Genomic DNA, 26,670 nt, shown 5'->3' with positions numbered 1-26,670 from the left:
GGCTTTGATTGAATATAAAATATACAGTGGAGATTAAAATACAGAATTAAAAATAAGAATAAAAATTAAATAACAAGAATCATCCAATGACGATAGTGGCTCATAGGGTGTACGCATGAACACTTGTTGGAGAGCCAGCAGAGAATCTATTAAAGATTTATAAAGAGGACTATTTTGGAGGAAAGATGTTGTTATAATGTGGAATTAAAACCTCCTAGAAAATATTGCCAAGTGGTATTGATCTTTTGTATAAATAAAGAGTTATTGAGCAATATTTATAATGCCCACAATCTCTCAGCAGCTATTAATCTTGTTCTCTTTTGAGGTAACTTGCTAAATATTCCCACAAATAATTTTTACAATATTTTTTCATAACTCATTCCTGCCTCATTTCAACCATCACAGTGTCTCTTTCTTCCCGAAATGTAAAGGCAAAGATACTAAATTTGGAGGAAAGCTGCTACCATCCAACTAGTAAATTCACATCAGTCCACACCACCATCCCACTTGTCCTGTCACAGACCCATGATAAATTGTGTCTATTATCTGAAAACCTGCAGTGCACTTATATTTCTCGAGTTGATCATGAAGGCATAGGATTTCAGCCTCCTCATCTGCAGGCACTTTAAAGCATAAAATATAGATTAAGTGAAACAGCAACGATTCATTCAGCAATGAACCGGACAGTTGCCTTTTTGAAAAAAATGTGGGAATTAATTTTCGGCATTGGCAGTGGCCATATTAATTTAAATGCTAGTGCTGGCTTTTAAATGACTACATGTATTCAATACACTATACATTTAGGGGCACTTTTCCTTTTACTAAGGCGCGCTAAATGATTTAGCGTGCGCTAACCAATTTAGCGCGTGCTAAAGATTTGCGTACATTAAATGCTAATGGTGCTCATAGAATATAATGGATGACTTAGCATTTAGTGCACGCTAATCTTTACCGCACGCTAAATCAATTAGTTTGCACTAAATTAGTTAGTGCACGCTAAATCGGTTGTGATGCAGCAGGAAAGAATGGGCATCTCTCCCTCTGCTAGGGGGGAGGGTTTGCTTGGCAGGAGAGAGTGGGAATCTCTCCTGCTGCAGGGAGGAGGGGGGTGTTGTGTGGCAGTGGGAAAGAATGGGCATCTCTTCTGCTGCTGGGGAGGGTCGTCTCTACTCAAAACGCTTTTTCTAGCAGTCTCTGACACTGTCATGTTGGGATTTAAAACTGTGCTTGAAGGAGCTCTGTTGGAGTTTTGTGCTCAACACAATAATTTCCTTTGGCTTAAATGAAACTGCAGAATGGCTGGCCACCGCAATGTGATTGACTTCAAATAAGTGTGGAATCCAATGGTGCGGTTTATTTCCAATCAGATGATGCATGACATCAGGGTTTGCCTTTTAAATAGCTTTCAAATGCACGCCGTGGCCATATTGTATAGCATGCTGGCAGCTGGAGCGAGTCACCGTAGCAAGTTACTCCTTAATATAACTGAAAGTTGAAATGGGTAAGCTTCATATATTGTAATTTTAGCAGCTTCTTATTTGGAAGAAGATTTGGTTTAGTTATTATCTTTTTGTTGTTGCAGTGTAACTATTGAATATGCCCCGACCCTGAAGAAAGTTTCTGAAACGTGTCGAAAGGGATATTAGCTGCATGCTGCAAAATGAGATAAATTTCTACGCAATAACTTATTTAAATAATGCTAAGATAAGCACTTTATAAGGAGCACTTTGTAAGAAGCACTTTAAGAAAAGCACTTTTATAAAACAAATTTAATATAAAGGAGGATGTGAGTCGTTGTGTACTTTGGTAGCACACGGCGTAATCTGAGGTTCGAAGAGAGATTCACAGGGTGACAACAACATTTGATACTATTGCTATCTTTTGTGGATGTTTGATATGGTCACTGTACTGGCACCCCTGGACCAGTCACTGATTTTTGTCACCAAAAGCCGACCCCGCTCTTGGAGAATGGCTTGCCAATTTTAAAGAATTCATTGGATTGCTCATTTTAATGTTGAAGACCCATTTGCATGGCAGTGTTGGAGACTGCTAGAAACGTCGCTAAAAACAGAGCTAAGCCATTTTGATAATCTACCGCTATAATGCATGCAGCCTAAACTGTCAGAAAACAGTTTAGCGACGGCGTTAAACTTTTGAGAATCTGGGCCTTCGGTGCCTGTAATGTAGGCCTTTAAAACCCTGGCCTACATTACAGGAGCCTAAGTTTTAAGTTAGGCATGATTTTGTAATAGGCACCTAAGTGTGATTGACAAGAGATAGGTGCCTACATTACAGGCGCATATCTTTTAAATGCCATTTGTAAAATTTCCCCCTATGGATTTTTCGTGATAGAGACATGGTATGGGCAGACAGAGAATGTGAAATGCATCTGTGCTTGCAGTTAAAGGCGGTATAGTAAATCTGAACTAAATTAAATAAATTTGCTAGTTATTTCATTCTGCTAATACCTGGAGCCTCAACCAACTGGGTTTTTCCTAAGGGCGTTTTGGTATATTTGAAAAAATACAAACCACCTTGCCTCTAAAATCCTTGGAATTGTTTCCAGTCACCTGGTTACCTCACACCAGTTTACTTTGTACCTGCGAAGTTTGTGGAGTAAATAATCCCTCTTTGCTGACCAGTAACACTGGACCAGAGTCTGACCATGAAAGACCAGGTAGACTCCTTCATTAGAAAGATCTTTCTCACCCTCTGGAAGCTTCGGTCCATCAGAGCTTACTTCGATGTCTCATCATTTAGAATTCTGGTACAATTCCTCATAGTGAGTCAACTTGATTATTGTAACATCGCCTACTTGGCACTCTCCCAGAAAAATATGCGGCAATTGCAACTGGTACAAAATGTAGCAGTTAGGCTACTTTGTGGACTGAAGAAGCTTGATCATGTAACACCTTCCTATTGACTTCTACACTGGCTGCCGATGGAGGCATGTGTGAAGTTCAAGTTTGGTTGTTTTTGCTTCAAGGTACTTTATGGCTTAGCCCCTAAATATATAACAGACCTTTTCTCTTTCACAACCAACAGACATAGGAGAAGTTCACATCCGAACTCTGTTTCTTCACCGGTTAGAGGTTGTAAATTTAAAAGTCATTACCAACATCTTTTCTCACATCAAGCAGCATTATGGGGTAAAGACCTGGAACAACTGCTCGTGCCTACTACTTATAGGGAATTCAGGAAACGCCTAAAAACACATCTGTTCCTGAAATACTTAGGTAACTTAGTTCTCAACAAATGATCTTTAGAACTGTTATTCACTAACTCTGAACTTTGTTTATTCCACTCAATCTGTAACATCTTTTAATCATTGTAAACCGCATAGAACTTCACGGCCCTGTGGTATATAAACTGTTATTATTATTAAGCCAGTTTGAAAATTGGTTTACATCCTTGTGGAGACAAAAAACTCCCTTCTATAAGACTATGCTATTTGAAAGAAACAAAATTCTCTGTACACAACAACAACAAAAATCTACTGTTTATGCTTCTACTTTAATGCACATTACAAAATCAGTGGAGAAAGGAAGACTTCTATATGCATAGCCAAAAAGCTATGTCCATGACATATGGGCCATCTTGGCATTGACTGATGTAATCTGCAAGCAAGTTGCCAAAATTCAGTTCAATGTGCAGCAGAAGCTGTCAGAAACTGCATTAAGCTGTTCAGCATACTGAAAACACACAGACCTTCCATTTTAGTTTCAATTGCAATCAGTTTTATGTGCCGAAACGGGGTGAAAAGCTACATCACAAGTCCCATTATCTTCAATTTTAGTCCAGAGTTGAAATAGAATATCACTTTATTTTCCTAACCTTTCTTTAAAAATCATCCACTAAGTACTGGTGCTCACTGGTTGCTCCACTGAAAATAGACAGCATTTCCTGTTTCTTATCTGAAATCATAGTACATTAGCTGAAATTGCTGATATTACCTGGTCTTAACTTCCTTCTACAGTATATGACCATAAAAAAAATCTACTATAAAGTAGATGTACAATAAAAATATACTATACAGCAGATTTACTTCAAATAGCACCTCATATTCATTATACAAGTTAAATTGAAGAACTACTACCAACCCATTCTGATCCCCAAATCAATCTCATTCATTGACATCATCAAAAAACATTTTGAGTCACTAAATCTGAATGATAGAAAAAAAAATTTGCAGGTGGGAAATAAAGACAATCAAATTTGTATCCCAGAACCACCTACATAAGGTCAAAAGTCCAAAAAAATCAAGTTGGGTAACAGAAGAAACTTTGAAAATAGCCCAAAATAAGAGAGAGGCCTACAGAAAGAAAAGACAAAGTTTCCTTTTAAAGAATTTATCTGTGAGTTTCAAAGAGCAGTAAGAAAAGACAAAGACTGATATTACATTAAGGCCCTCTTTTACAAAGGTGCGCTAAGCGTTTTAGCACACGTTTAGTGCACGCTAAATGAACACATGTGCTAACCGCTAACACGTCCATAGGATAACATGCATACATTAGCATTTAGCATGTGATTATCGTGTGATAATCTATACCGCGCGCTAAAAAGCATAGGGCACCTTAGTAAAAGAGAGGGGAAAATCTGTACAGATGTTGAAAAGGGAGATACAGTAGGAAAAATGAGGGCACCAAGTTTTCAACATTTTTCTGAAGTCGAAAAGAAATTCCAGCCAGTCTAAACTGGTAACTGTAATCAGTAATTAGCTACTTTCCTAGATGGGTCATTTAATGACCATAACTGATTACATCAAGCTGAGAAGTAAAAGTAGCTGTAATTAATTACTTTTGATGAGTAATCAGCACAATACTGACGAGCAGCAGATAAACTGATGTTGGAAGTGCCTCTTTCGGTCATATATAACTTGAGGAATATACAGTAGAACAATGCTATTTTATATTGAAGTGGAAAAATTGTGGAACTCTCTTCCCACAGGATTATATACTGTGAATATTTTAAAACTGCTTAAGGGTCTCCTATTTCAATATGTCTTCAAATAATCCGTGGCAGAACTGATCTAACCATTAAGTTGACATTTTATTTGATTATATTTTTAACTTCTGTTTTATATTTATTTTAGTATATGTGAGTAATTTTGTTATGGATGTAAAACTGTTAACTGCCTAATATGTGGGAAATTGTGGGAATAAATAAAAAAAAATACAAAACCAGTCATTGAAATCAAGAATCCTCTCCATCACAAGCACATGACTCTGGCTTGGGTCCCAAGAATTAAAGTTCTGTCTTTCAAAGTGCAGTATAACCAGGCCTGGTTGGGTCCTGGTTTCTAGAATTCAAGTTCTATAGGATTAAAAGCACATCTGAGTGGAGCTTCTGCAGTTTTCATACATGTGGTGAAAGATTATGCTGGAGGGTCTTTCTTTTCTCCTCTGGGTATCCCTAACCTCTTTTGTATCATCCACATTAGTGTCTTTTTCTCAGACTTTCTTTGTATTCCTTTCATCTGTGTCGAGTCTTGAGATACAATATAGGTGATTGGACAGAGTCTTGAGCTACAATAAAGGTGATTGGACACCAGAGTCTCCTTCGCTGTTTGTTCTTTCTTTCCATTCTTTGGGAAGTTGTCATCTCCTGTTTATCTAAGATTTCCTTCAAAGTATTTTTTATTTATTTATTCAATTTTCTATACCGTTCTCCCAGGAGAGTTCAGAATGGTTTACATGAGTTTATTCAGGTACTCAAGCATTTTTCCTGTCTGTCCTGGTGAGCTCACAATCTATCTAATGTACCTGGAGCAATAGGGAGAGATATGGCCAGTAGGAAAAAGGAGGTACTGATATCCCTATATAAGACTTTGATGAGACCTCATTTAGAATATTGTGTACAATTCTAGAGACCACACCTTGTATATTGCATATTGAGATCTTTAAGTCTGTCTCCATATGCCTCATGATGATGACCACTAATCATTTTAGTAGCCTTCCTCTGGATGGACTCCATCATATTTATATATCTTTGAAGGTGTGGTCTCCAGAATTGTATACAATATTCTAAATGAGGTCTCACCAGAGCCTTATATAGAGGCATCAATACCTCCTTTTTCCTACTGGCCATACCTCTCCCTAAGCACCCTAGCATCCTTCTAGCTATTTTAGCCGCTTATTACTTCTTCCACTTGTCTTGTAGTATCTGGTATAAATTCTAACCAGATGTGGGACAACTCCCAAATCTGAACTAACTTTTACAGGTAGGTCCATATGATTTAAAAGAAAGGTCCATATTATTAAAAGAAGCAAGTACATTCCTTTCTCAGTAAAAAAAAAAAAAAAAAAAAAAGGTTGCAAATGAGTGAGTAGAAATATATACTACTAATTCAAAAAAACTCTCCAAAACTGTTCAAAAAGAATGCTAAACACTTACGCAATGCAAATGAAAGAAAAAGCCTCAGTCAGAAGGTGAGGGGAACCCAATGTACCAGCTACAATTCACAGGTGTAAACAACTTTTGTTGCTGAAACTATAGTTTTGTTGCTTTGTTATAGTTTCAGCAACAAAAAATTTCTATGCCTGCAATGTGAGGCTTTTTCTTTTGTTTTTTCTAACTTGCATTGTATCACACCCGTGCTCCTGTAAGGAGCAGTGAGCACACGGGGACGTGACCAAAACCTCAGATCCAGCGTGTCCCTTACTACCAAGGGATCCTTCAGGTCTTAATTCAGGCATGGTATCTGCCTCATGAGCATGCAAGGTAAAGAGTCTAAGTCAGAAATGGAAAAACAACAGCTTTATTTCAGCCACTGGCAAAATCAACCAAAATACAGGCTTCAGCATTGCAATTCAGGATAAACTTATATTCCATGGAATTATAACAAAAAAGGTTCAAACAACACAATCAGGATGTTCAAGTTTGATCAGCACTGAATTGAATACAGGCCCCTGCTTCTGGACTTTAACACGGTAAGTAACATAGTCCTCTTCAGCAGAGCAGTAATACTTTGACTTTGCAGGCTCTACACACAGTTCATACAAAAATAAGGTCAGCAATACTTGGTTTCTCAACGAACAGAAAAACAAACTTTATAACAGACTGCACAATGCAGCAGGTATAAATTTCACATGGTTTTACTGTACTATACCATGCATATTTTCCCTTGGAAACGTTGCTACAGTTACTATGCACAGCTGAGAGGGAAGGCAACGTAATTACTCAGCTTCATATCAAACCAGGAAACCATTCACACGCTTGCTGGTAACCCACACTTTACTACTTTAAATGTAGCCTCCAAATGTAGCTTGCAAGGAGAGATCCTAACATACTTCAAAGAAGGACTACAGTTTAGCTGGCAGCTCAGAGGTATAAATAGCAAAAACCCAACTCTTATGCTCACTGTGTTTCCATGGCTATTGGATGGGTCTCAGTTCCTACCCAGCTTTCCTGCACCTCCATGGCTTCCTCCTCTGGCTGCTCCCAAGGATTCCAGGTAGGAGACAACTCCTCTGCCTCTCCCATATGCCAGTCTGTATTATCAGACTCCTCCGGTGGAGTGAGAGTGACTGATTCTCCCCAGGTTTCCTCTCTCCGTTTTGCCTCCCTCTTCCTGTTCTGAGGAGCCACGTTTTATCCTATATAGAGCCACTCCCCCTCTGAATAGGTGGGGGAAGGGTTTTCCACATACCAGCCTGCTCCCTATTATTACAGGCAGGCTTCTTTCTAGTCCTAATTCTCATAGACACAGATTGCTCAAAAGGTATCAAACTTCTGACAGTGGCAGGGACAGGTTTGCACTGGGTGCAGCTTTCAAAACCTAACCTTTTTCTGCCCTGCCTCTTCTGACTCCATATCATTGTCTGAGCAGAAGTCAGCTGGATCTATTAATTGGCCGCCACCTGGTCAGCTCTCCTACACCTAGGCTCAGTGTGTTTTCTCCTGATCCTTGGGGCAAAACCCGGGACGGATTTGGGTTTGTTATGGGCAAAACCCGAAACGGCCTTGGGTTTGTCACAATTGCTTAAGTATTTAGCATTCTTTTTAAACAGTTTTAGGGTGTTTTGGGGATTAGTAGTATTGATTTTTCACTCCTCTCCTCCTTTTGATTTTGTGAGAAGAAATATACACATATGATAATTCATTCACTAACCTCCCCATTTTGCAAAACTGTAGCGTGGTTTTTAGCGTAAGCTGTGGCAGTAACAGCTCCGATGCTCACAGAATTTCTATGAGCATCAGAGCTGTTACCGCCATGGCCAGTGCTAAAATCCATGCTATAGTTTTGTAAAAAGTGTGGGGGGGAGGGAGGTAATTATGGTAATGCCATTTTTCTAACTATAGAGAAAAAGTTCTTTTGAGAAGTTTACTTTTTGTATCATATCATCAAAATATACTCTTTTGTAGCTAATGTTAAATTTTGAAAAGACTCAAAGAAATTTTCATATTCTGAAAGTGTGAAATGATCTGGATATTTTTTCCATTCCTTCTCTTTTCTATTTATCAGTTGTTCCTGCTCAATGAACTGAGATGTAAACCAAAAGGCTAAAGAATCCAAACAGTTAGACAAAGCTGAATACTAATTGGCTACACCTGAGTTCAAAGAAATTTCTTAACTTTTTAAAGATAGGATTCTAGAATATTCAAAGATTGTTAAAGTATATTGGGTGTTGTACTAAGACTTTCTTTTTGCGGTTAACTTCCTTCTTTTCCACCTTACATGAAAACCAGCAACTAATAACAGAATGATTGGTCCAAGGGATGGGTTTAATCATAATTTTAATCTGACTATTCTTTAGGTACTGGTTATAAAAAAATAAATAAAATATATCAAAATGTAGCCTGCTCTATGTTTAGGTCCTAAAATTACCTGTTTCCAACCTAGAGAAAACATAATATTTAAAAATGTTTTTTGGTCTATTTCAACCTGAACAATATGTAAATTAAAATCTCCTAAAATCACAATATGATCTAATCTCAACCCCCTATTTATGGTCTAAAGAAACAGGTAGGCAAACAGTCTGCTAGGTCCCAAAGGAAGGAACTTGTGGAGGCTGATAAAGTCAAAGTTGAAGAGGTCTTAAAAAGTCTTTATTAAAATAGGTTAAAATACTGCCTGACATGGTTGTGTTTTGCCATGAATAGGTGCTTCAGGTGCTTAACTTTACATAGTAGTGAGTATCAGTGAAAAACATCACCATAAGGCATAGCAAGATCTCCTGATCCAAAAGGCGCCCAGATTTCCATGACCAAATTTGGACATGCTCTTAAATTGTGCATGCAAAATAATTGAATAATGAGTTCATAATGGTCAATAGTTGAGTGCTAAAAATCAATTGAAATGAATTGGTACCTATTAAAATTGTGCATGCATCTAGTTGCATGCTATTGTATATAAGACAAACCCCTGGATTCTGTAACCGGCACCCATGTCGGCAGCTGTTTTAAAAGCGGCCGCCAACTGTGTGTCAATCACACGGCAGCACCAGTTACAGAATGTAGGCTAAGAAAATCCTGGCCTACATTTCAGTCACCTATCTATGCCGCGGGATCCTAAAGCCAACCCAGCTGATTCTTAGAATTATAAAACACCATGATCTAATAAGGCAAGGCGGAGGTATATCAAACATCTTAAATAAATATAAACATAAATCTTCTGAACTGAGCAGGTCCTGACCTGAATGTCTAAATAACAATCTCTAGATTCTATGTAAACTGGGGGATCTATGTATGTACTTTGCAACTTTGCCCATACTATGCCCTGGGACTGCCTACACACAGGTCACATAAAAGTGTATGCCTTCTTGTCACTGTGTGTACTTGTATGCATATACTTGTATACTGGGGTAATTTTATGAAGCCTTTTTCCATGGTTAACACAGGATTTACCTATGAAACAAATTATCATCTTGGTAGCTAGTTGGGATTTTTTTCCCCCAATATGTAGATTTAAAGAAAGGGTTAACAAGTAGGAACCAGGATGCTTTGCACTGAGAATTTAGGGCTCCTTTTACTAAGGTGCGTTAGGACCTTAATGCGCAGAATAGCACATGCTAAATTGCCATGCATGCTAGACCTTAACGCCAGCATTGAGCTGGCGTTATTCTAGAAGTGTACCACACAGTGTAGTGCGCGGTAATTTCGTGCTTGCACTAAAAACGCTAGTGCACCTTAGTAAAAGGAGCCCTTAGATTTTATACAAATATCCTATATAATGTTAGTTCTTGTATATACAGAATTATTGCGCATCGGCATATCAGTATCTGAAAGGAATATAACAGTCATTTTTGCTTTTTTCCAGACTGGATTCCGTAAATTTTATGAATAGATGGTATCAATTCCAATGAAATTATTTAGATTACATAGTGACTTAATGAGAAGAGACAGGTTCATTATAGCATTGATCTGATAGGAGCATAATTAAGCAAATTTTAATTTAATGACAGACGAGCACTTCAACTTTTCTACACAAAGTTCACTTGAGAGCGTATATGGTAGTCTTTCTCTATTGCCATTTTCATTTACGGTATGTTTGCAGAGTACTATATGAATGAAACATGACATGCAATTTGTCTGTAAACTCATACTATTTTAGAATAGCAGCTCTTTACTATTGAAAATGGGATTAAGTAGTAAATATTAATGAATGCTACAAATCTTTATTTATCAGATTTTTTATATGCAATTAATATATATTGATGCATAGGAAAAACAAAATGCATTCAGAAAGACAGGAAAAAATGAGAAACATTGGGGAGAGGGATGGCTTTCATAGCATAGAATGCAAAAGAAGTTTTCTAAACATATAAATATAGAAAATGAAGGCAGATAAAGACCATCCCTCAATATTCAGCTGGAACAGTGGTTAAGCTATAGACTCAACACCCTGAGTTTGTGGGTTCAAAGCCATGCTACTCCTTGTGACTCTGGGCAAATCACTTAATCCTGTATAACCAAAAAATCTTCTATACAGGAATCAGAAAGAAAATCAAATCCAACTATAACTTTCTCACTTATATTCAAGAAATAATTTGCTTATGCCACAATTTCATTGAAAGTTTCATGCACATCAATTATGAATGAGGGGAGAGCCTCAGAACCCCGTGCGTAATAATGTCAATTACTGCACTAGAAAGGGAAAAGATCTTCACCGGCTCTTGACCCCCCTCCTACCTACAGCAGACACAGTAAATGTATCAAAATGGTGTCGGAAAAGTCAAAACTACTTAGCTTGTAGGTAGAATGTTCAATGATATTGAAAATGTGTTTTTGTCTCTGCCAGTCCTAGCCGACAGAAGTTAGGCTAGCTGCCGTTTCGCTAGACAAGCTGTGTCAGGGCTCCAGACAGCATAGCAGCGTACTGATTCACACGCTTGCTCAGACAGAACAAGCGTGTGAATCAGTACGCTGCTATGCTATTCAGAGCCCTGACGCAGCTTGTCTAGCGAAACAGCAGCTAGCCTAACTTCCGTCGGCAAGGACTGGCAGAGACAGGATCCAAGATGGCCGCGGTCACGGTGTACTGAGCAATTGCTCGCAAGCCTTACCCTTTAAACTTTTCTCCTGGCAGTTTTCGTCCTGGTGAATAGCCAAAGAGGAGAAGGAAGGGTGCCCCAGGAACCTCGCGGCGCTCTGGAGTGGTCTCCTCCGACAATATTGAAGACTTGCTGAGGCGGATGCAGGGTGCTATAGGAACGTCGGTGTTGCCACTGCCCGAGACGCTTCCAGGAGACAGAATGGAGGCATCGTTTCAGGCGCATGAGATCTCGTTGAGCACCGATGTGAGAGCTCCTCCTCCCAATCCTCGTGCCGCCAGTTCCCCGGGGGTGTAGAGGCAGTCGGAAGTCGGCAAGCTGTCTCCCCCCCAGGTTCCCGGGGACGGTGAGATCAACAACGACTCAGGTTCTCTGAGTTTGCAGCAGAGCCTGAATGTTCACGAGGATGGTACAACATCGGAGTTAGTCCTGACCCAGGAGGAACAGAGAGGAGAAAAACCCTTGGTTGGTGAGCCTAACTTTTCAATATCAGATTTGCAGACTTTTAACATTGTAAAGCCCCAAGAAGTGACACTAGAAGCTCTGTGGGACCTGACTGCCAATTTGGTTAGAACAGAGAACACTAACAATTTTCAGATTGAGGGGAAAATAAAATCTCAAGAGAAAGAAGTTCTTCAGATAAAACAAGACCTGGGTGAATCAAAATTGGATATTCAGAACATTAAGGATCAACTTAAGTCTTCCAAATTACTTCAGGAGACACAAATTAAGGACAATGTTAATTTAAGAAGGAAGATGGAGACATTTGAAAACTTCTCTAGGAGTAATAATCTTAGATTGATTAATTTTCCCCGAATCTTAACAGTTACCCCAAGAGAAACGTTAAAACGCTATTTGTTAGAAATATTAGAAGTACTGGAAGATTCATTGCCTCCTTTCACTCAGGTCTACTATTTGCCGAATAAAAATCAAGACCACCAGGAAAGGAACCAAGGTCCAATTGATGTGTCTGCTTTACTTGAACTGTCAGATAAAGAAAGTGCAATACCTGCAACACTGATTGTGACCTTGGCTATTACATTGGATAAAAATTGGCTGCTGAGAATATTCTTCAAAAATAAAGAGAAAAAGTTTTTTGATTTTAAGATAGAAATGTTCCCAGATTTGGCAAAGGATACACAGTGGCGTAGAAGAGAGTTCTTATTATTAAAATCTGGAGTTTTGGCTCTTGGGGGAACTTTTTATCTTCGTCATCCCTACAATATAATTATCAGAAATATGTTTTCTTTGAGCCATACCAGCTAACGGCTTTTCTTTCTATGTCCCCCCTGAAGAAGGAAAAGAAATGAGGGCTTTAAGATATTAGACGCCTGAATATCAGTTAACCGTGTTCCACGTATCTTAAACTATTATTTTCTTCTTATTCCGTTTATATTACATCTTGGATCTTATTGTGGACTTGAGCAATTAAGCAATATTTTGTTCTTATATAAAATTGGATGATGATGTATTTTTTCTTTCTTTTGCTGTAATCACTTTCTGTACAAGTGAATCTTGATTTGATATTTGAAATTTATAAATAAATAAATAAAGGACTGGCAGAGACAAAAACACATTTTCAATATCATTGAACATTCTACCTAAAAGCTAAGTAGTTTTGACTTTTCTGACACCATTTTGAAACATTTACTGTGTCTGCTGTAGGTAGGAGGGGGGTCAAGAGCCGGTGAAGATCTTTTCCCTTTCTAGTGCAGTAATTGACATTATTACGCACGGGGTTCTGAGGCTCTCCCCTCATTCATAATTGATGTGCATGAAACTTTCAATGAAATTGTGGCATAAGTAAATTATTTCTTGAATATAAGTGAAAAAGTTATAGGAGTCAAATCACTTAATCCCCCATTGCCCCAGGTACATTAGATAAATTGTAGAACCCAGCAGTTCAGACAGGGAAAAATGCTTGAGTGCCTGAATAAATTAATGTAAACTGTTCTGAGTTCCCCTAGGAGAACAATATAGAAAAATATAGAAAGTTCCCATGGGAGAACAATATAGAAATATACCCCCTCTTTTACCAAAGTGCGCTAACCAATTAGCATGCGCTAATCAAATTAGCGCATGCTAAACGCTAATGCGTCCATAGACTAACATGCATGCGTTAGTGTTTAACGCTCGCTAATCAGTTAGCGCACCTTAGTAAAAGAGAGCCACAGAGTTCCCTCTATAGAAATATACTGTAGAGTTTCCCTGGGAGAACAATATAGAAAAATAAAAAAGCCATGAAAGCATATGTGTAAGTCATGATGTGTTCTGAGCAACAGTTGGTATGGGCTGGGCTGATATATGTGTGTGTGGGGGGGGGGGGGGGGGGGTTGCAAAGATAAGCAATTTTTGAAATATTTGCCAAATTATATTAAATAATCAATGTTAGATTATTTCTATTGAATTGGAAAGAAAATATAAAACTGTACTTAAAAATGTGTATACTTATATGCATATTAAAACAATATTAAAAAATATCAATTAGAAATACAGTGGTGTGAAAAAGTTTTAACCCTCTTCCATTCTGATTTCCCCTATTATTGCAATATGTCACATTGCACTACAACCATAATATAATTTACCTAGCAATGTTTTTTAGTAGGTTGCAAAAGGGCCACCAGGCTTCAGCTCCACTAGCCTTTAGTTTGCTGATTACCAAACATGGTTAGAGCAGCCAGCTAAGAACTAGGGAAGCCAGGGTGCTAATCCCACTGATGTTGTTTGAGATCACTTAACCTTCCATTGACTCAGATAAAAAACTTAAAAATTATAAGCCCTCCAGGGACATGAAAAATACTACTGTACCTGAATGTAACTTGCCTTGAGCCATTACAGGAAAGATCTAATCTAATCTAAATCTTGGATTTATATACCGTGTCATCTCCCCAAAAGGAGCGCGACTCAGTTCACATAAAAATTGATAATCGAAGTGAAAGTAATTAGATTAGAGAGAAAATTATTGATGAAGATCCTCATTCGACATCTTAAAGAAAATATAACTAATTTTCCTTAGAACTATTTTCTAAGAACTGTTGAAATAACAGTGTTTTCATAGATTTACAGAAAATCTGGAAGGAGAGAAGAGTTCTAACACAAATCATTGTAAAAGTATATGAGAAAGTTTGAGTAATATTACCTATAGATTTTATTCCTTTTAAAGATGGAAAGGACAGTTTAAATTTCTGAGAGTTTCTTGAATCAGAAGTTCTTTGATTATTTAAAGATAGAGGAATCAAAGATGTAAATAGCCCATGTATGATTTTAAAAACTATAGAAGCACATTTAAACTGTAATCTAAGATAGACAGGGAGCCAGTGAAGATTTCTCAAAAGAGGAGCCACATGATCTGTGGCATACCAAGGGGGGAGGGGCGGTCCACCCTGCATGCACACCCAAAGGGGGTGCACAGCCAGCCACCTTCCCTATTCTGCCACTGCTGCTTTCCTTAACCAGCAGCAGTGGCAGTAAACTTTAAACCAAAGGCATCCGCGGCCCAACTTGTGCTCCCTCTGGCGGATGTTTAGCTTCTGGCCGGCTCCCCTGCAGCAGTGGTTTTTCCATTTAAAGCCGCAAACATTGGCTCCTTGTGCGATCTGCGCCTGCATCGGAAGCGTTCCCTCTGATGTCACGATGTTAGAGAGAAGGCTTTCGACACTGCTGTGGATCGCACGAGGTGTCGATGAACCACGGCTTTGAATTGAAAACTGGCTGCAGCAAGGAACCAGCCAGAAACACTGTTGCTGCACAGGGCAGTGAAGAGAAATGTTGCTGCTGCACAGGAAAGGAAGGGGGAGATAAATGCTGCTGCTGCACAGGGAAGGGGTGAGAGAAATGCTGCTGCTGCACAGGGAAGTGGTGGGGAGAAATGCTGCTACTGCACAGGGAAGGGAAGGGGGGGGGGGGAGAGAGGAATGCTGCTGCTGCTGCAGAATCCAATTGGGAAGAGAGAGGGAATGAAGGAGAAGGAAGACAAGGGAGAGGAACCAGGGATGCTAAGTCCATAGGAAGCAGGGAAAGAAAAGGAGATACCAGACCATGGAGGGAGGAGGTATAGATGCCAGGGCATGGGGATGGGAGGGAAGGAGACAGATGCAAGACCAGGGGAAAGGAAGGAAGAAGGGAGGGAGAGAAAGGAAGAAGAGGAGATGCTGGATAATGGAGGGGAGGGGGAGTTAGGAGAGGAGAGAGATGCTAGACCATGGTGTGGTGTGGGAAAGGAGAAAAGAGAGAGATACCAAAGCATAGGGGATGGAGTGGAGACAGGAAAATGGAGAGGGGGTGAAGCTGAAATGAATCATGTACAGAGGAGAGAAGGGGCACAGGATATTGAAGGGACATAAAAAGATGGAAGATGCCATATGGAAGAGAGAGAGAGTTGACAGTGGATGGAAGGGGCAGAGAGAGTGTGGGCAGTAGATGGAAGGGGGTAGAGAGAGGGCAGATGCTGGGTGGATGGGGTAAAGGGGGTGCAGATGTTGCGTGGAAGGAAGAGAGGACAAATGCTGTATAGAAAAAAGAGAGCAAAGAGAAGATGATTAAAGCAGAAATGACAAAAGGTAGAAATTTTTTTTGTTGCTTTACTTTCTTATTTCTCATTATTTGGATTATTTATGTTGTTAATTTGTAAAGAGGTGTTTGTTATGTATCAGTTTTTTCAAATTTATATCTACTGGCTTTATATTTTGCACAGTATTAGAGGATATGTGTCACTGTTTCTGTGGTGTTGTGCTGTTGTGGTGTTGCATTGTATGCAGAGTCTGGTTTCTTGGCGGTTCAGTTTAACTTTTGTCTACATATTTCTATTTTTAGTTTGTGATTATTCCATATTGGGAGAGGGTGTATCTCTGTTCTGTGTGTATGAAAAGGACATGGTTTTCTGTTGGCATTGACTGTACAGGATCAATTGACTGTGCAGGATCTGGCTTGTTTAGTTTTACAATATATGTGTTGGCATTCTAGTGCGCACTGCAGTGTTTAAGATGCTGCCTTTTCCTAGGTACACTCTTGTGCGATATGCGGATTGTTACTAAAAATCATATTTTTCATATAGATGAGGGGGGTGTCAAAAAAATAATGGGCCACTGCACATGATCAAATTTTTTCTTACCAAATATTAGCTTTGCTGCCATATTTTGGATTAATTGTAACCATTTTAGATTCCCCTTACTCAGACTTATATAGATTGAATTACAATAATCTAATTGTGCTAGGATAATAGCTTGCACCAATACTGCAAAATGTTGCTGGTGAAACAGATGTCTAACGTTCCTTAACATTTGTAAGCTGAAAAAAACTTTTCTATGTTTCTATGTAACCTGACATTGAAACGATAAAGAAGAGTCCAATATTATTCTCAGAACTCTACACGAAAATACAATTTTCAAAGATTCTCCAGAATTTAAAGTTACAGAGAGAGGTAACTGTTCAATTTTTGGGCGCATTAAGTTTCATTTGAACAGAGGTTGCCCACATTTGAAGTCTGGAAATACAATAATTTATATTTATATCAAAGTTGCTCAGTATAGAAACATAGAAGATGACGGCAGAAAAGGGCTACAGCCCATCAAGTCTGCCCACTCTGCTTACCCACCCCCTGTCTATGCCCTAATGAACCAATTTCCTTATCTTGACCCTCGTAGGATCTACTTCTAATAGAATAAAATATTATCTGCATATTTAAAAGTCATTTCTGAATTGGCTAAATTGAGATTCTTTAATGTAGTCATATAAATGTTAAAAAGTAAAGGAGACAACGGAGAACCCTGTGGAACTCCACAGGCAGATTTCAATAGGGCAATTGTTTCACCACCAATATATACCTCATAGATGCATAGTGTTAGAAAACCTGCAAACCATTTCAGTATTTTCTGATTCAGGCCTATCTCAGAAAGTAAACAGATCAGTATATCATGATGAACTACATCAAAAGCTGCTGAAAGATCAAACTGCAGCAAGATAGCATATCTATTGTAAAACAACGGACTATGAATCTTAGAAATCAGTGACAATAATAATGTATATTAGTGATTGGACAGTAGTGAGATGGAACTGCTGGGTTCATATCGGAACCCTTCAATAACGGGGTTAAAGCGATATGTCCCATATTGCTTGAGGAGTAACCAAATCCAAAATCCAATACTAGGTATAGTGTGAAGTGAACTTAATACAAAACATTACAAATGTCACTTTGGACCTACAGAGAATTCTGGGATACCATAATAACAGTAACTTCCACAAGTCACAGAAGCACCTACCTAGGAAAAGACAGTATCAAAAACAAGGCAGTGACTATTAGAACATCAATAAACCTTTTGAAAAAATAAACAGACCAGATTAAAATAAATCAATCAAACAACCAATGCTAATAGAAAACCTACCCCCTCTTTTACTAAGGTGTGCTCACCGATTAGCGCGTGCTAATCAAATTAGCACGTGCTAAATGCTAACACGTCCATAGACTAACATGCACGCGTTAGTGTCACTAAATCAATTAGCGTGTGCCTAATTGATTAACGCACCTTAGTAAAAGAGGGCCCATGTCTCTTTAAACATGCAGAATATAGATCTTTACCCAGTTTTGAATACCGTATTTTCACGTAGATAACACGCACCCGTGTAAAACGCGCACATGGGTATAGCAAGCGGGAAACTAATTTATGTAAATAAATTTTTAGATACCGCGCACACCCGTATACCACGCATGCCGCCCTGACTCTCCCGTCGCCGCCCGACTCTCCTTTCACCTGCCCCGACTCTCCTCTGGCCACCCCGACTCTCCTTTCGCCTGCTCGGACTCTCCTCTGATGTCAGAGAAAGGGCGGGACCGCCGGAAGAGGAAGCAGCGCAGGCGCAGGGCTCACAGAAGGGCCGGGAACGCCGAAGAGGAAGCAGCAGGGCAACGCGGTAGGAGCTTCTACATGATGAAGGGGGGGGTTGGGAGGCTGTGGTGGTGCGAGCGGTCCTTCGGGGTTGGGGTGCGGGTGCGAGTGCCTGCGAGCGGTCCTTCGGGGTGTGGGTGCGGGTGCGAGTGCGTACGAGCGGTCCTTCGGGGTGGGGGTGCGAGCGGTCCTGCGGGGTGAATCGGACGTCGGGGAGGGAACTATGTAAAAAAAAAAATTGTAAAATGCGCTCACGAATATAACGCGCATGGTTATACACGGTTTGTAAAATTGTGTATAACGCGCGCGTTATATGCGTGAAAATACGGTAATTTACCTGCAAATTGGCTGAACGGGTTCTCACACTGACCAGCCAGCAGGCCCATCTCCGTACAAATGAGGCGGGCCCACCCCTCACCTGCCCAACCCACAGGTCCTAGAACCAGATTGGCCCAGGCGCCTAAGGCCCCTCCCTCCTCTGCCACCTACATGGGAACTGCAACTGCTATAGTTAGGTAGGCCAAGTTCAACTTGGAACCTGGCAGCTTTGGACTTTGACCTGCTAGAGATTGTATTGATATCTTTGGTGAATCAAGCCAGGGACAAGTAAAGTGTACCATTGTGCTGAGGAGCAGGCCACTGGAGAACTTTGTTACATTTAAAGACATTTTTTGTGTTTATTATCTCTTCCCTACCTGATACTTCAATAAATACTTTTCTTTCACCTATAACTGCTGTGTGTGTCTCTGCTTTAAGTGGGCTCCGGGCACACTCTCGCTCATGTTACTACATTCATTTTGTGGAGTGCTTCACTAGGAGGATTAGAGGTGGTTACCCCCTCAATCCTCGAGTGTTCACCCCCCTTATGAACATCAAACAATATCTGCAAAAGATATTGGGCTCTGTGACAGCAACAAGGAATATGTATTTTCTAAAACAGCTGGAATATATGCACATGTTTCAGCAGATACATGTGTACACTTTGAAATGTCCACATAAACAGGTACTTGCTGCCACATGCACATTTATGCTGCCACATTGATTCCAGTGATAGTTTAGATTTTGATGCTTCAGCTGCATGTAACTAATGTATATCTATCCATCACTGATGTAACAGGCTCTGCAGTGGTAGAACCGTGACTCATCCTGACCTAAATGACTCAATTCCAATTTATACATCTTTTCTACATCCACATATTTCGTTTATTATGAGTAACAGCAAAATAAAATCTTTTGGGCCCTTTACTTATTCATATTGCTTAAGCAAAATTTTATTTATTATGATTTATTTGCCACCTTTTTGAATAAATTCACCTAAGGAGGTGTACAGTAAGAATAACCTGCTAATAGGCAATATGGGCCAGGTTTAGAAAATGATGCTTAAACTTAGGCGCCCCAAAAAGTCAGCACTAAAGCGTTGCTCTATAAAAGGTATGCATGTCTGGATTCTCTAAACGGCGCCAGTTTTTTAGGCTCAGTAGGTAATGTAATGTAATGTAATTTATTTCTTATATACCGCTACATCCGTTAGGTTCTAAGCGGTTTACAGAAAATATACATTAAGATTAGAAATGCCCAAGCTAAGGGGAAAACACCATTTAAACAACATTTTAAACCGATTTTAAAGGTGCCTATCGGTGCTTAAAAAACTGGCACCAGAATCACATCTCCAAAGGCGCTTTACAGTGCCTAACCCTACTGTAGGAGTGGTTAATGCCAGAAGTGGTGTTAGGCGCCATAAAGTACCTATAGAAGAGTGGTTTACGTCAAAGATAAGCAGCGGATATGTAGGCCTGGAAAACCCTGGCCTACATTTCTGGTGTCTACCTTTGCCGGAGGTGCGGTTTTCTAAATGGTGCCAGCCGGTTAGAGAACCCGGGCACTGTTTACAGAATCTGGGCCTAAATGTTAAGAAGTCTAAGGGTATAAAATGGATTTCTCAGCATTTAGCTCAGGACTGGATTAAAGGGTAGCCCAGTAGGCACTTGCCTCAGGCCCGAGGTCATGGGGGCCTGATGAGCTGGGCACCCATATGTCTCCCTCCCTTCCTCCACCTGTGCAGCACCTGCTGTTTTTCTTTCCTCTCTTCCCTTTGTTGGGTCTCAGTCCACCTCTGATGCAACTTCCTCTTGCCTTGGAGGCAGGCACGACCCAGCACAGGCCCCAAGGCTGCCCAAATGAATCATTGTGCTGATGCTACCGCTAGGGTTACCAGAAATCTGGATTTACCCAAATTTTTTAAAAACTTATTTGTTTAAGGATGCTTATGACCTTTAAAAATTCTAAACTATCTATTTTATTTTAATTAATATTCACAAAGTGTGCTTAGAAATTATTTACCCTACCTTTTGTTTTTCCCTTTTTTTTCAGTGCCCTTATTGTAACTTTACCCCCTTTCCTTCTTTTCATGTTAGTTATTATTGGAATTTTATGTTATTATGTTTAAAGTTGCTTTATTATATTATGTACATCGCCTAGAAAATTCGAAATAGGCGATTAATCAAGAGCTAAATAAACTTGAAACTTGAAACTTGATATGTCCTCTTTTCAGAGGACTGTCCGGGCGCCTGGATGGCTTTTCAAAACCCAGCATTTTGTCTGGGTTTTGAAAACCTGGTAAGATTGGGCCGAGTCTGGCGTGCATCTGCGGTTGCAATGCGGTGATACCACAAGCATTCACGCAAGCATGCAATGTCATCATGCTGCGTCTGCCCAGGTACAGATGCATTCCAGACCCGGCACGAAGAGATGAGATTTGCGTGGGGATGGGGCTGGGAGGTGGAATGGGGCATGGCCAGGAATGGAACGGGGCAGACTTAGGGTAGTAAAGGGTGGGCCCGAAGCTGGAACAGGGCGGAGCCATGTGTCCTCCTTTACCAGATGCAAAATCTGGTAACCCTAGCTACCAACACTGCTGCAGGCAAGCTAAAACACTGAGCTCTGCTGCTAGTCTGGGTAAAGGGAGATGCTGTTGCCACTGATTGAAGGTGAAAAGGAGAGCTGTTGCTGATAGGGGGAAAAGGGGAAGAAGAACTAGAGCTGGCTGGAGGAAAGAGGAGCTGCTTTTGCTGGTTCAGGATGGGATGCAGAAGTGTCACACGGCAGTGGCGTACCAAGGGGGGGGGAGGTCCACCCCGGGTGCACACCCCAAGGGGGTGCACAGCTGGCCACCACCAGGAAATAGGCTGCCGCCGGGGAAAGGCTGCCACTGCCGCCATTGGGAACAGGCCAGCGCCGAGTTCTCCCTCTCTGCTTCTTTTCCCCATGGGGCCGACCAACTCTCGCCGCCCGACATCCATTTTGACGTCGGAGAGGACGTTCAGGGCCAGCCAATCGCTGCCTGGCTGGCCAGAACGTCCTCTCCGATGTTAGAATTGACGTCGGGCAGCGAGAGTTGGTCGGCCTGCAGGGAAGAGAAGCAGGGCGAACTCAGCACCGGCCTGTTCCCAATGGCCAATGGCAGCCTTTCCCCAGCGGCGGTGGCATGGGGGAGGACAAGGAGAAAGAAAGAAAGGGTGGGGGCAGGGATCCAGAAAGGCAGAAAGGGGGCAGGGTAAAACAAAGAAAGAAAGAAAAAAATGGGGCATGGGGAGAGAGAGAGAAAGACAGACATAGAGAAAGAAAGGGGGCATGGAGAGAGAAAGAAAGAAGGGGCAGGGTGAAAGAAAGAAAGAAATGGGGCATGGAGAGAAAGAGAGAAAGACAAACATAGAGAAAGAAAGGGGGCATCGGAAGAGAGAAAGAAAGAAGGGGCAGGGTGACAGAAAGAAAGAAATGGGGCACGGAGAGACAGAGATAGACATAGAAAAAGAAAGGGGGCATGGAGAGAGAAAGAAAGAAGGGGGCAGGATGAAAGAAAGAAAAATGGGGCATGGAGAGAGAGAGAAAGACAGACATAGAGAAAGAAAGAAAGAAGGGGAAGGGTGAAAGAAAGAAAAAAATGGGGCACGGAGAGACAGAGACAGACATAGAGAAAGAAAGGGGGCATGGAGAGAGAAAGAAAGAAGGGGGCAAGGTGAAAGAAAGAAAGAAATGGGGCACGGAGAGACATACAGAAAGAAAGGGGGCATGGAGAGAGAAAGAAAGAAGGGGGCAGGATGAAACAAAGAAAAAGTTGGGGGAGGGAATGAGGTCTGGAGGAGAGGAAGCATACAGGAGGCTGAAAGAAGGGAAGAAATATTGGATGCACAGTCAGAAGAATAAAGTGCAACCAGAGACTGATGAAATTACCAAACAAAGGTAGGAAAAATGATTTTATTTTCAATTTAGTGATCAAAAGGTGTCTGTTTTGAGAATTTTTATATGCTGTCTATATTTTGCACTATGGCCCCCTTTTACTAAACTGCAAAAGCGGTTTTTAGCGCATGGAGCCTATGAGCATCGAGAGTAGCGTGGGGCATTCAGTGCAGCTCCCTGCAATAAAAATCGCTATCGCAGGGTATTATTTTTGTAAATCATGTTTTGTTATGTGACTGACATTATTTAGACTTTAATTTCTATGAATGAATAGAATGAAAATGATATAAAATTACTTGCTTGTTTTTATGTGCGTGCGCTGAAGGAAAGTGGAGAGAGTGGGCTGAGGACGCTGAAGGGAAATGGGGAAGAGAGAGTGGGGAGAAGATGCTGATTTATAAATTGACAATTGTACAGAATATTGTTTCTTTTTATACTTTAATATAATAAGTTCAATATAAAACAATTCAAGGCTTGTGTGGATGGAATCAGGTAGTTTGTGGGGATGGGGACTGAGCTTACGGTGATTAGTCCAATAAAATGGTATTTTCTTATTTCTCATTATTTCTCATTATTTGTTTTATTTTTATTTGTTAATTTGTAAAGTGGTGATTGTTATGTATCAGTTTTTTCAAATTTACATCTACTGACTTTATATTTTGCACAGTATTAGAGCACATGTATTACTGTTTTTGTGGTGTTGTGGTGTTGTATTGTATGCAAAGTCTGGTTTCTTGGCAGTTCAATTTAACTTTTGTCTACATATTTCTATTTTTAGTTTGTGATTATTCCATATTGGGCGAGGGTGTATCTGTCTGTGTGTATGAAAGGGACATGGCTTTCTGATAGCATCGACTGTACAGGATCAACTGACTGTGCAGGATCTGGCTTGTTTAGTTTTACAATGTATGTGTTGGTGTTCTATTGCTCACTGCAGTGTTTAAGATGCTGCCTTTTCCTAGGTACACTCTTGTTGTGTGATATGTGGATTGTTACTAAAAATCATATTTTTCATATAGATGGGGGGTGTCAAAATTGATGGGCCCCGGGTGTCACATATGCTAGGTACGCCATTGTCATACGGGATTGGAAATGGAGGATGATGAAGGAGAAACTGCTGATGTTAGGGGTGAAAGGAGAAGGGGAAGATAAAGCTAGTTGGGGGGGGAAGGGGACACTGTTTCTGATGATCAGTGGAGAGAAAGAGTTGCCACACTGGACTAGAAATAAAGGATGGTGAAGGGGGAGCTGCTGCTGGACCTGGAGGGATGATGAATGAAGGCTGCAGTACACTTTTGTATATGTATGGAAAGGGTTCAGAGTTTAAGTCTTGGGCAAGTAAGTGGGAAGGGAAGGAAGGGGGGGATTTGTTCAGAGATGATTGGGGTTGCATAGAGGAAAAACTGTACACTGGTATGGTAATCTTTGTTATTTGTTTTGAATTTAAAAAAAAGAAAATAAATCAAGTGGAAATAAAGAAGTAAAGAAGAAAACAGGTAAATAAATGGGGGCAGTGTCAAGGGGCCCAGTGTAATTGTGCGCTTAGGGGCCCTCGATGAATTAATCCTGCCCTGTGTACACTAATCATTAGCATGCACCAAGGATCTGATTCTACTGTATATATAGCACAAAAAGGGCAGCGACTAGAATGGCACTTGGGCCAATTTTATAAGGTGTGCATATCTATTATAGAATCATGCTAAGCGCTAGTATGCCACATAACTTTCAGGTACACCCATTTAGGCCAGCTAGAACCAGACCTAAATGCCTACATCTACAATGGTGTGCAAAAATTTGGAACCATTTGTGAATTTTGCATTCTTTCAACTCTACTACTATTTATCATTTCTTTTCTGCTGAAAGGCATGTGAAGCACTGTACATTTAACATTCAATAGACAATTCCTGCTCAGAAGAACTTACGATCTAATTTGGACAGACAGACAGGACATCTCAGGGTTGAGGAGATTTGGTAGAAGGAATTTTGTTGACCCAATAGATTTGTCTGTGTACTACATTATAAGGGATACATTTGGATATTAGAATCAACTTCTTATTCTAGCATGGCCTTAAATTTCTGAGTTTGTTACAGTTGCCATTTTAATTATTTTTCTATGTAACTTGAATAATGTACTTTGCTGGTCAAAAAAGTATCTAAGAGTGTAATCTATCCTTCATATTCATGTAGGTGGCCTTAAAAAGAGGCCACTTTGTGTGTCAGTGATGGCTCAGTATCTGGTGAGCCCACCCTCTGTTCTTGATTACCTGTCTGCACCATGTCGGAATTGAGTAAAACAGTTTTGATGAGGTGATCATGGGTGATAAAGTGGTTCCAAGCTACAATGAGTGACTCAATCAACTCACATTTTGATGTTGGATGTCACTTGGATATCTCCCAGGCCCCCTTGTGTCATATGTTCTCAATTGGATTCAGATCTGGAGATTTAGGTAGCCAATTGATTGGCTCAATGTTGTTCTGATGCTTCTAGTTGATCACATGTTTGGAGTGATGGCAAGGTGCATTGTCATCTTGGAACAGGAAATGGCCTGGAAACAGCTGCTGAGCTGAAGGTACCATGCATTTCTGTAGTATTGTGATATACTTGGTCCATGCAGCCCCAGACAATGACTTTCAAAGAATGCTTCACAGTGAGGTTGAAGAACTTAGGCTTGGCCTCCTTTCCAGGAAACTTCCTCACATAGGGGTGGGCCTGGTTACCAAACAGGCAGAAGGTGTTTTCACTACTGAAAAACAACTTTTCCCACATTTTACATGTCCAGCTTGAGTGCTTTCACACCAACTTTATTTTGTTTTAGTATTTATATACCACTGGAAGAGATCAAACCAGCTATATCACGCGAAGCTCAAATGATGAAGTTACGACTGTTTTATTTTGGTCACGCCATCAGAAGAGAGAGATAACTGGAGAATGACATCATTTTTGGGAAGATTGAAGGAACCAGGCAAAGAGGGTGACCTGCAATAAGATGGCTGGACATGTTGAAAACAACCATGGGTATGACATTGAAGGACCTTTCTGGACTAGCACAAAACTGATTTCTTTTTAGATCCACAATTCATCAAGCCACTAGGACTCCAGCACGAGTCAATGGCACCTAACAACAACAATATACCACTTATAGCCTAAGTAGTTTACATTCAGGTACTCAAGCATTTTTCCCTGTCTATCTAATGTACCTCCAAAGTATACAGCACATATTGAGATCCTTAACTCTGTCCACATATGCCTTATTACAAAAAACACTGACCATTCTGGTAGCCCTCCTCTGGACCAACTTTATTCTGTTTATATCTTTTTGAAGGTGTGTGGTCTCCAGGTATACAATATTCTAAATGAGGTCTCACCATAGTTTATATAGGGGCAATACCTCCTTTTTCCTGTTGGCCATACCTCTTCATATGCACCCTAGCATCCTTATAGCTTTCACTGTAATCTTTTCAACCTGTTTGGCCACCTTAAGACCATCACATACAATCACACCCAAGTCCTGTTCCTCTTTCATGCATAAAATGTCTTCGCCCCCCTAAACTGTACCGTTCCCTCAGGGTTTTGCAGCCCAAATGCATAACCTTGCATTTTTTTGTATTAAATCTCAGATGCCAAATTTCAGACATTGCTAGGTCCTTCCTCATGTTATTCACACTATCAGGGGTTTCTATTGCAGATTTTGGTATGATCCACAAAGAGGTAAATCTTACCTGACAGCCCTTCAGCAATATCGCTTACAAAAATGTTAAAAAAGAACTGGCCCATGAACTGAACCTGGTAACATTCCTTTCCTCAGAGAGATCTCCATTGACCACTACCCTCTGTCGCTTTCCACTCAAGCAGTTCCTGACCCAGTCTGTCACTTTGGAGCCCATCCCAAGGACACTCAAGTTTATTTATTAGATGCCTCTGTGGAACACTGTCAATGTACGTATAGTAATGCATATATGTAGCCAATATCAGCTTCCTTTTAACCTGAAGTTCACAGGTTCAAGGATGACTGGTACATAAGTGGAAAAAGAAAACATGCTGAGAGACTTTTAGTGAAATA

At 40.4% G+C, this 26,670-nt stretch overlaps 1 protein-coding gene across 4 annotated transcripts in view; it reads right to left on the bottom strand.

The window, feature by feature from the left end:
* CTNNA3 (catenin alpha 3) overlaps positions 1-26,670 on the bottom strand; it is a 1,751,094-nt gene that overhangs the window by 510,944 nt on the left and 1,213,480 nt on the right. The window lies entirely within an intron of this gene.

Source organism: Geotrypetes seraphini, chromosome 4, assembly GCF_902459505.1.
Source record: "Geotrypetes seraphini chromosome 4, aGeoSer1.1, whole genome shotgun sequence".
In the NCBI taxonomy this organism is placed as follows: Eukaryota; Metazoa; Chordata; class Amphibia; order Gymnophiona; family Dermophiidae; genus Geotrypetes; species Geotrypetes seraphini.
The sequence above is the reverse complement of the archived record's forward strand: the minus strand, read 5'-3'. Positions and strand labels throughout refer to the sequence as shown.